General features: G+C 46.0%; 1 protein-coding gene across 1 annotated transcript in view; it reads right to left on the bottom strand.

Moving 5' to 3' along the window:
- The window catches only part of LDAF1 (lipid droplet assembly factor 1), a 148,774-nt gene extending 147,022 nt beyond the window's left edge, over positions 1 to 1,752 (bottom strand). Inside the window, exon 1 of the mRNA XM_040356846.1 lies at positions 1,541 to 1,752. The gene's annotated coding sequence lies outside the window, so the exon portion shown is untranslated. The remainder of the gene's footprint in view (positions 1 to 1,540) is intronic.
- Between the last annotated feature and the right edge of the window lie 8,153 nt (positions 1,753 to 9,905).

Here is a 9,905-nt window from a genome sequence, read left to right on the forward strand (position 1 = left end):
CTGTCCGTGGGTCCTGCGGAATGGATCGCCGCGAGGATACCCGCGATCGTCTCACGGTAAGGAAGAACGGGGAGATGCTGATGTAAACAAGCATCTCCTCGCTCTGCCTGGTGACAATGACAGTGGTGACCGCTTCCTGTAATCACTGATCGTCACCATTACTAGTAAAAAAAGAATATTAATAAAAATGCCATGAAAACTATCCCCTATTTTGTAGACACTATGGGCTGGATTCAGAAAGATCAGCGGATCTTTCTGCTGGCGTAACGTATCTCAGATACGTTACGCCGTTGTAACTTTGGGCGCAAGTTCCGTATGCAGAAAGAACTTGCGCCCTTAGTTATGGCGGCATAACGTATGTGTGGCGGCGTAAGCCCGCCTAATTCAAATGGGGATGTTGTGGGCGTGTTTTACTTAAATTTAAGATGACCCCGCGTATTTTACGTTTTTTTGTGAACGGCGCATGCGCCGTCCGTGGAATTTCCCAGTGTGCATTACTCCAAAGTACGCCGCAAGGATGTATTGGATTCGACGTGAACGTAAATGACGTCCAGCCCTATTCGCGAACGACTTACGCAAACAACATAAAACTTTCAAAACTCGGCGCGGGAACGACGTCCATACTTAACATTAGCTACGCCACATATAGCAGGGGTAACTATACGCCGAAAAAAGCCTAACGTAAACGACGTAAAAAAATGCCCCGGCGGGACGTACGTTTCTGAATCGGCGTAAATACCTAATTAGCATATTCCTTGCGTAACTATACGGAAGCGCCACCTAGCGGCCAGCGTAAATATGCAGTTTAAGATACGACGGAAATCTATGCGTAACTGATTCTATGAATGGAGATACGCTGTCGTATCTCCTATCTGAATCCGAGCCTATAACTTTTGCGCAAACTGATCAATAAACGCTTATTGAGATTTTTTTTATTTTTTTTTTAACAAAAATATGTACAAGAAGAATACGCATCGGCCTTAACTGAGGGGAAAAAAATATATTTTTTATATAATGTTTGGGGATATTACTATAGCAAAAAAATAGATTTTCAAAATTGTCGCTCTATTTTTGTTTATAGCGCAACCCTAGCCTGCATCCCTGTGCCAGTAAAAACATGGCCCTGCACAGGTCAAATGAACAAGGCAAAAATGTGCAAAAACGAAAACTCAGGGAATCAGCTTTAACATAGGAGACACGATAACCCAATGAAGCCTGAAAGGGAGATGCTGTAAATATTGACATATGTTGCATTTTATTAATTTTTTTACCAAATCTTAGACTTTGTGCACCTGCGGCAAACAATATACATGTATAGATTACCGTAATTCCTAACTAAACCTTATTAAGATAAGCATATTGTAAAGCTTATCATAATCCTAAATGTATATTGCTATGCCAGCACACGCAGTAGAACGCCTAGCAGCTCTGACAGAAATCTCCAGCATATATCCTGCACAGCGACAGTATACAAGCAGCAGACAGTAACAAGCAATGAACAGTTTGCTCCAGTTCTGTGAGCTTGCCTTTCTATTCTTACCTCTCAGCACTGACAGTCAGATCCCTCCATACTCATTAGCACACCAGAGCAAGCTGCATTTCCTACTCACTCCCCGCCCTGTATTCCTAGTCACACAAGACCAGCCTTCAGCCTACAAAGGGAACTCCTTAAACAGCGCCTGCCCTATCAGTCCTCCTTCTTTGTTTATTTGGCTTTGCTCACTTTCCTTCCATCGCCTATGAAGGCACATGCTGTTATTAAAGTCCTTGCCAACGCCTCTATTTATATGCATGTTAAATAATGAGAGGATGACTACGCAGTCTATTGATAAAATGTATTTGCATTCACATGGCCTTGAACATTTTAAGGCGAGGGGAAAAAAAGCTAAAATCTTCATCTCATTCTCACCCAGAGAACTAGAAGTTGTAGAGTTTTACTGCTTCTCCCACAAATATGCCCAACTTGCAAAGTGTAGGGAACAATTGATTCTGCCCCGTATCTGACTGTCAGTCATGGAAACAAAACATGGGCAGTGTTGCCAACTGGCAGCCAGTAGAAAAATGGGTTCTTTTCTTCTGCCAGTAAATGCCAGTGGGGTAGATTCACAGAGATTTTACGCCGGCGTATCCATAGATACGCCGCGTAAATTCAAATCTGCGCCGGCGTATCTACTTTCTGTATTCAGAAAGCTAGATACGCCGACTTTAGCCTAAGATACGACTGGCATAAGTCTCTTACGCCGTCGTATCTTAGGGTGCATTCTGACGCTGGCCGCTAGGGGCGCTTCCGTTGTTGTCGGCGTAGAATATGCTAATTTCCTAGATACGCCAATTCACAAACGTACGTGCGCCCGGCGTTCGTTTTTTACGTCGTTTGCGTTAAGGCTTTTTTGGCGTAACGTTGCTCCTGCTATTAGGAGGCGCAGCACTATGGACGTCGTTCCCGCTTTGAAATTTGAATTTTTTACGTCGTTTGCGTAAGTCGTTCGCGAATAGGGCTGGACGTAATTTACGCTCACGTCGAAACCAATACGTCGTTGTTCCGTACTTGGAAGCAATGCACACTGGGATATGTACACGGACGGCACATGCGCCGTCCGTAAAAAACGTCAATGACGTCAGGTCATCATACATTTACATAAAACACGCCCCCCATTCCACATTTGAATTACGCGCGCTTACGCCGGCCCCATTTACGATACGCCGCCGCGACTTACGGAGCAAGTGCTTTGTGAATACAGCACTTGCTCCTGTAAGTTACGGCGGCGTAGCGTAAATACCATACGCTGCGCCGCCGTATCATTGCGCGCCCCCACGTGTTTACACACACAGCTCCCGGTTCTCGCTCTGTAACAAGCGATCGCGGGTGCCCGGCGGTGATCACGAGCGTCGGCGTCAGGGGCGAGCGGGGGGTGCTCGGCGAGGTGACGTATAGCTACGTGCTCTCGCCCAGCAGAGCCGACCTGCCGCCGTATAACTGCGGCGGCTGATTGGCAAGCAGTTAATATCTACCTTAAATCACATTGCTTATTGCATATCGTACTTGTTTGTAGCCTAAATACAGATTTTTTTCACTTAAAACTGTAATTTTGTAACTTTTGGAAATGCCAGTAAAAACTTGTCTGTGCCAGTACATTTTGGATCTTGTGTCAGTAAATTTCAATCTGGTAGGTTAGCAACACTGCCCATGGGTCAGCTGTATAAATTGTGCTGAAGTTAAAAGCAGGCTGGATGTCATAATAAATGCATATTTCAGAATGTATTTCGAACCCAATGAAGAATTACATATATATAACACCGGGCACAGTAGGCAGTCAGTAGCTGCGCTGCAGGCAGTAGTGACTCCTCCAGGGTTTATACTTCTAATAAAGCTGCAGAGAGCTGAGTTACTTATTTTTAAATTTGGCTGCGGTATTCCTTGAAGGAGAAAAAATAATGGTACCAAGGAAACTATAAGCAAATGTCATACGTAATCATGAACCCGACAAAAACAAATATTATTTCTTATACAAAATCAATCAGTCCCTTTAGTTTTGTAAGGCCTCGTTCACACAGGGTGATTAAATCGATGCCTATGCAGAGCTGTGTTTACGTGCATGGTGATGCGTGGGTGTTTTGTGCATCCCCGTGTGGGCAGTCCCAATTATGTCTGTAGCGCTACCCCCGCAGGAGCCGCTGGATAGAATAGGGATGGCCTGTTACCTCTATAGCTCCGACGTCTAGTTGATGAGAGCAGCAATGACGGAATCTCCAAACAGCGGGTGTCTTTTCTTGTGCTTTATTTATACCAACACGGTACACGATAAACTTGAGGTAGATAGGAGAGATGTATGAAGAGGAGAAAAATAGCAGAATCAGGCTTAAACAATACAGAAGCAGTCCTGCTTCTAACGGCACTTTGCTTTCGTCGCCACTGCAGCCGGAATGGGTATAGTGTACCTGGACAGGCCTCTCACACCGACCTGGCAGCCAGAGTATCACTCGGAACCTTTGGATAAGAACAAGTCTCTGCCACAGACCTGATGCAAATGAATATCAGGGAGGAACCTCTGCCACAGGCCCTTTTCCAGAACGTAGATCATGAAGTAAATCTTCCTTAGTGAATTTAGTGCCCGAATCTCCCTCAGGTAGTTGTCAACTGGTCACCGACTGACAGGTTGCTAACATCCAACCTCTCAGTGTCCGGTCACCTCGATCCCCGATGGATTGTCGAGGCCCTGTTGGATCGCCTGCCTCTCTGGCTCTCCTCAGGCTGACTCCCCACCGAACAGCACAACTCGCTTGGGATCTCTTCTAGGAATTTGGGGACCCAGTTAATCACTGGGGCCCCGCCATAGCTTCAGTTGCCCCGGGCCAATAAGGTCCCGGAACCAAGAACACTGAGTAGCACGTTCCCCCTCGGCCTGGTAGGCCACATCACCGGGACCTGTGATGCGTGGCCACCCTGAAGGTGGGTGCCACACCCGGAACAAGACCCCACCCAATGGCGCCTGCTCTAGAAGTACCCTCCCCCAGCATGCCCCGCGAGGGAAAACCCCTCCTGATAGGCTGCTGGCAAGAGGCGCTCCAAACTGAGCTCCACTGCTGCCACCTGCCGCCCCGGGGTGGGAAAGCACCCCAGGAACACAGAGTGAACCGACAGCACAGCCCAGCTAGAACAGAGGCCCAAATTTGCATAAATCACTTGGATGAGAGTAAAATTAACTCTCTCATCCCCCCTTAAATTTAAAATAGCACCTGGACTGAAAAGTACACAGGCGCTACATGTCTATTGGGACGCATAGATACAGCTGTTGTGTCCCAAAATGAAAGCCGCGTGGACGCGTGTCCCTGAACTCACACTGGATGTGCTGGGGTAGTGCAGCTACACCTGCATGGATGTCACATCAGGAGTAAGGATGAGCTCCGGCGTGTTCGCACAGCCCACGTGCAGAGCCTGCCAGGAAGTCAGCACTGTGCTGAGCTAATCACAGGCAGTGAGACATTTTCCAATCTCTGCAGCCGAGCATCGGGACAATATCTCACTGCCTGTGAATAGTGACGACTTCCTGGCGGGCTCTGCACGTGGGCTGTGCGAACACGCCGGAGCTCATACTTAATCAGGGGCAACGGCTGGGTCTGTGCAGCCACTGCGTCCCAATAGACATCTAAGGCCCCTTTCACACTTGTTCAACTTGTCCTGCGACTTGGGACTGAAAAGTCACATGACAAGTAGTACCCCATGATTTCCAATGAGTACCATTCATATCTATGCGACTTCAAGTCATACCGACTTCAAAGTAGTCCCTGTACTACTTTGGTCCGACTTTGATGTGAGTTACAAGGCATTCCCTGAAATTTCTGCAAAATCGCATCAAAATCACGGCTGCAAAATTGCATTTTAAAAGCTGCAAAATTACGCGGTAGTGTGAAAGGTGCCTAAGGTGCCTAAGTAGCACGAATGGGGATGCTTGGAACACCCGTGCATCCCTGTGCCAGTAAAGCATGTCCCTGCATGGGGCACAGATGTAATCAGCCTGTGTGAACGAGGCCTAATAGACTTCTAATTCAGTTTATGTAGGACCAGGGTTGGATACCTCTCTCTAATTGCCGGTAACCACTAAGGATGAGCTCAGGCATGTTCGCAAACCCCACGTGCAGAGCCCACCAGGAAGTCGGCGCTGCACTAATCACAAGCAGTGAGACATCGTCCTGATGCACAGCTGCAGAGATCGGGAAATGTCTCACTGCCTGTGACTAGCGCAGCGCAGTGCTGACTTCTTGGTGGGCTCTGCACGTGGGGTTTGCGAACACGCCTGAGCTCTTTCTTAGTAACCACTGGATGTGCAGATACATGAGAAAAGAGATGTCTACTCTCAGCCTGTCATTGCTTTGAACAGGCTGAGTATGTAAGAAGATGCGTCAAAGAGGTTCTCTGTGTTATGTGTTTTAATATGCTTTATGGTGTTACAAAACCCAGGACCCGGCATTCACTATATCTGGTTTCTAACAGTGCACAAAACATTGAAATGCAAATATTTTAGTAAATACAAACTGCTAAACATCTTTTCTCATCAGCGGTATATAGTAGTCTTATGACTTCTATCAAGCACTGGTTAAAGCTTGTAGGAGAAGTTTTCATTCTCCCCCTTTTACATGAGGCTGCATGACCCCTGACCCTCTGTCTGGACTGTGCTGCTTGGTCCTGTGCTGATCACGCACCCCCCCAAAAAAAATCTCTCTAGCCATACACACCAAATTGAGCATGTGCAGACTTCCTCCCCAGCTCTGTACTATCAGCAGATGGATTGGGGACTGTGGAAGAAGGGGAGGATCAGAGAAGATAGGATCAAACAGCTATTTTACACAATGTGCAGGAATAACATGTGGTAAAGCTTTTTGGAGGAGTCTATATTGCAGTTGCTAATGACTACCATATCCATGTCTATATGCAAAAGCAACCAGCCGATTAGGAAGCAGTGATTTGGCAAAAGTGACAAAGGCTCTTTCTACAGTGATCAAATCCCCAAGACTAGCTAAGATCCACCTACTTAAGCTCAACTCCACTCAATTAGAAATGCTCCCATTACTTAGAAGACATCCAGCTGATCATTAAATATCTAGCATCTGCCAAGGCCCCGGGCCCAGAGGGCTACACAGCGTAATTCTACAAATTGACAAAAGACTTTATCCCTGGCACTCTGAAACATGTCTTCACCGCTTTGTGGGATGGTGGCCCTTATCTCCCCATGCATGCACACTTTAGACTATTCTCCAAAAAAGTAAAAGACCCTCACGTCTAGCTCCATTACTCCCCTCTTTACTCCACTCAGCCCAATCTGGTTTTGTTCCAGAACGTTCTGCCACCTTGAACATCCATAAGGTTCTGATGCTGCTGTAGTAACCTAAATCACACCCATACCAAGATGTGCCATTATCTCACTTGATGCCGAAAAAGCTTTAGACAATATCAGTTTGTCGTGGCTATTCAAAGTGATGGAAGTATTTGGTTTCTCTGGCCCGAACGCGCACTTTCTACAACAAATGTATGCGTCCCTGACAGCTCACCTCATCACTCCTGATTTAGTCTCTGACACAATCCCTTTGACAAAAGGAACGAGACAGGGATGCCCGCTCTTCTCTCTACTCTTCAATATAGCTATTGAGCCTCTATCCAGGACACTTAACTCATCTGACGGAGTCAGTGGCATCACTGTAGGCAACCAAATATTCCGTTCTGCCCTATTCACGGACTTGCACCCTGTAAGCTTGTGCAACCCTTCCCCTATCGCTCTTTAAAATGGTTTTGTTTGCACGTCTTCCTTATCCAATGCAAACCATACCCCTTTTATTAAAGCACTCTGATGTACAGAAAATACTTGTGCCCTTCATATGAGCACACAAAAAAACATGCATTTTGTTACAAAAACTATGTCTCCCTAAGTCTGAGGGTGGTGCAGACTTCCCTATTATATGTCGTAGCAGGGCGGTATCCTACCTAGGTTCAGGTCTAGTAAACAGCCAGTTCACTAATGGAGGTCTGGGCATGGGAGTCAGTAGGGCTTCACCTAGGAGAGAGGTGGGAGCCAGTGTAGCACGAGGTTACTTGCTGTACGCACTGCGGTGCTCAGCGTCCGGTCTTTGGGAGACAGACCAAGGCCCTAAAGCATAAGGCCTGAGCTGGAGAGTTGCGTTTACAAGCCAGGAGGGCTGAATATCGTTTACTTTGGTAGCAGGACTGAAATACTGAATACCCCTGTGATGGAACTGTTTTGAACTTTCTCTTAAATAAAAGTGGGCAAAACCAGCCCTGAAATGGAGAAAAGCCAGTGGTGGTGTCCTTAAAGCAAGGTCTTGACTGGTTGTCTGGAAAATCAAATTACTCTAATAATATATTTGAGAGCGCTCTGGCCTCTTTGCACACTCTGTCAGCTGTCCTACATTTGAATATTCAAGCTCTACCTCCCCACCTTAAAATAAGTGTTCTTATCAAAGACACAATTATTGCGTGGAGAGAAGTGTGGAGACTGCTGGGGTTACCCTTGAGCATATCCTGCCATTTAACCATTCAGGGCAACCCTATGTTCCTTCCATCAATCATGCATAAAGTCATTACCCTTTGGTGCACCCGTGGACTCACTAACATAACTTTCCTGTATCAAGGCAAACCTGGCGGATTCAAGTCTTTTCAAACCCTCTCACGAGAATTTGCATTGCCAACATCACACATCTTCTATTATCAGAAAATTCTATCCTATCTACGGTGTTGCTGTGAACCTCAAGCTGGTCCACTTCAAAAATCATTCATTGATGTAGTGCTTCAGAGAGACGATTACTCCATCTCCAGTTTATACTCATACCTCATTACGTACCAATCTGATCAATATGATTTTGCTCCATTTCAGAAATGATCTGCCATCTTCAATGACAACACACTTCCAGAAAGAATCTTAGAGGGGTTCACAAACTCACAATCTCAGAGACGTGGCATTAAAAACACAATTTAAAGCGCTATTGGAAAATCTAACTTGCCGCTCCTGATCACGGCAGCAAGAAGCTGCATTCCCCTGAATTGGAAGCAGACCCAGTCCCAGTCGGTGGCCGGTTGGTTGAAAAGGGTGGAGGCTATCCACGCAATGGAGGACTTGGTAGCCACGGAGAGGGGCCTCAACGAGAAATTCTCCAAAACATGGTTCTACTGGCACAAATTCATCTACTCCAACGAGTACGGACAGCTGGTGGCCCGGTCCCCCTGGGGGTCGACTGAGTGCACCCCAGATGGGGTGGGTGCGACTGGATGATGGTAACAACAGCCCCCCCCCCCGTTGTTTTACCTTACTTTATTTTCTCTTCCCTTTCCTTCCTCTACCCCATGCTCCCTGCTTTGCCTATCTTTCTCTTTTTCTTTGTCTCTTCATGAAGCCGGCACGTGAGTGCCGAGCCATTAGAGCCAGTCTGTGCCAGGCTTTACTTTCAACCTCTATAAAACAGCGATTGCCGCAAAAACAGTAATGCGAGATACGGATGACTCCCATTCTCTCGACATTTAATGGGCCTCCCCTATGATGACAGATTTCTCCTCTTTCTCATGTGGTATATGTTTTAATGTATGGGGAGAATCTAATTTACTGTAACATGCATTTGCGCATGTCTCTGTATTTCCGTATGCTCCTCTTTCTTAAATAAGGAATAAAAAAAAAACGTCCTACTCCGCCTCTGGGGAAAATAAAACAAAAAAAAACCATGAGGCCATGGGAGAAGAATAAGCACAGATGTAGTACAAGAGTTCAACCTCCTAGTATTCATGAGAAACATTTGGATCGATGTCACTGGGAGTGAAGTGATGGGTAACTGGGTTGGGGCAGTCTTAAGCCTCATACACACGATCGGATATCTAAAGAAATCTAGTCCGATGGATTTTTTCTTTGGATATCCGATGAAGCTGACTTTCATCAGTCTTGCCTACACACCATCAGTCAAAAATTCGACCGCGCCAAAACGCGGTGACGTAAAACACTACGACGTGCTGAAAAAAATGAAATTCAATGCTTCCGAGCATGCGTCGACTTGATTCTGAGCATGCGTGGATTTTTGACTGATGGACTTCCACACAGACAATCGTTTTTTTCTATTGTTTTTTTATCCATAGGAAAAATGTAAAACATGTTCTATTTTTGTTCACCGATGGAAAACAAACCGATGGGGCCCACACACGACCGGTTTGTCCTATGAAAACAGTCCATCGGTCTGTTTCCATCGGACAAACCGATTGTGTGTACAGGGCTTAAGTCTTACAACTAAGAGAGAAAAGTTATAAAGTGTATCGATTAACTGTTATCCATAGTGCATGAACAATTGAAAAAAAAAAATGATGTGTGTAGTGAACAATGTGAAGAGTACAGAAGTTGGGTCACATATTACAATAA

This window comes from Rana temporaria, chromosome 6, assembly GCF_905171775.1.
Source record: "Rana temporaria chromosome 6, aRanTem1.1, whole genome shotgun sequence".
Lineage (NCBI taxonomy): Eukaryota > Metazoa > Chordata > Amphibia > Anura > Ranidae > Rana > Rana temporaria.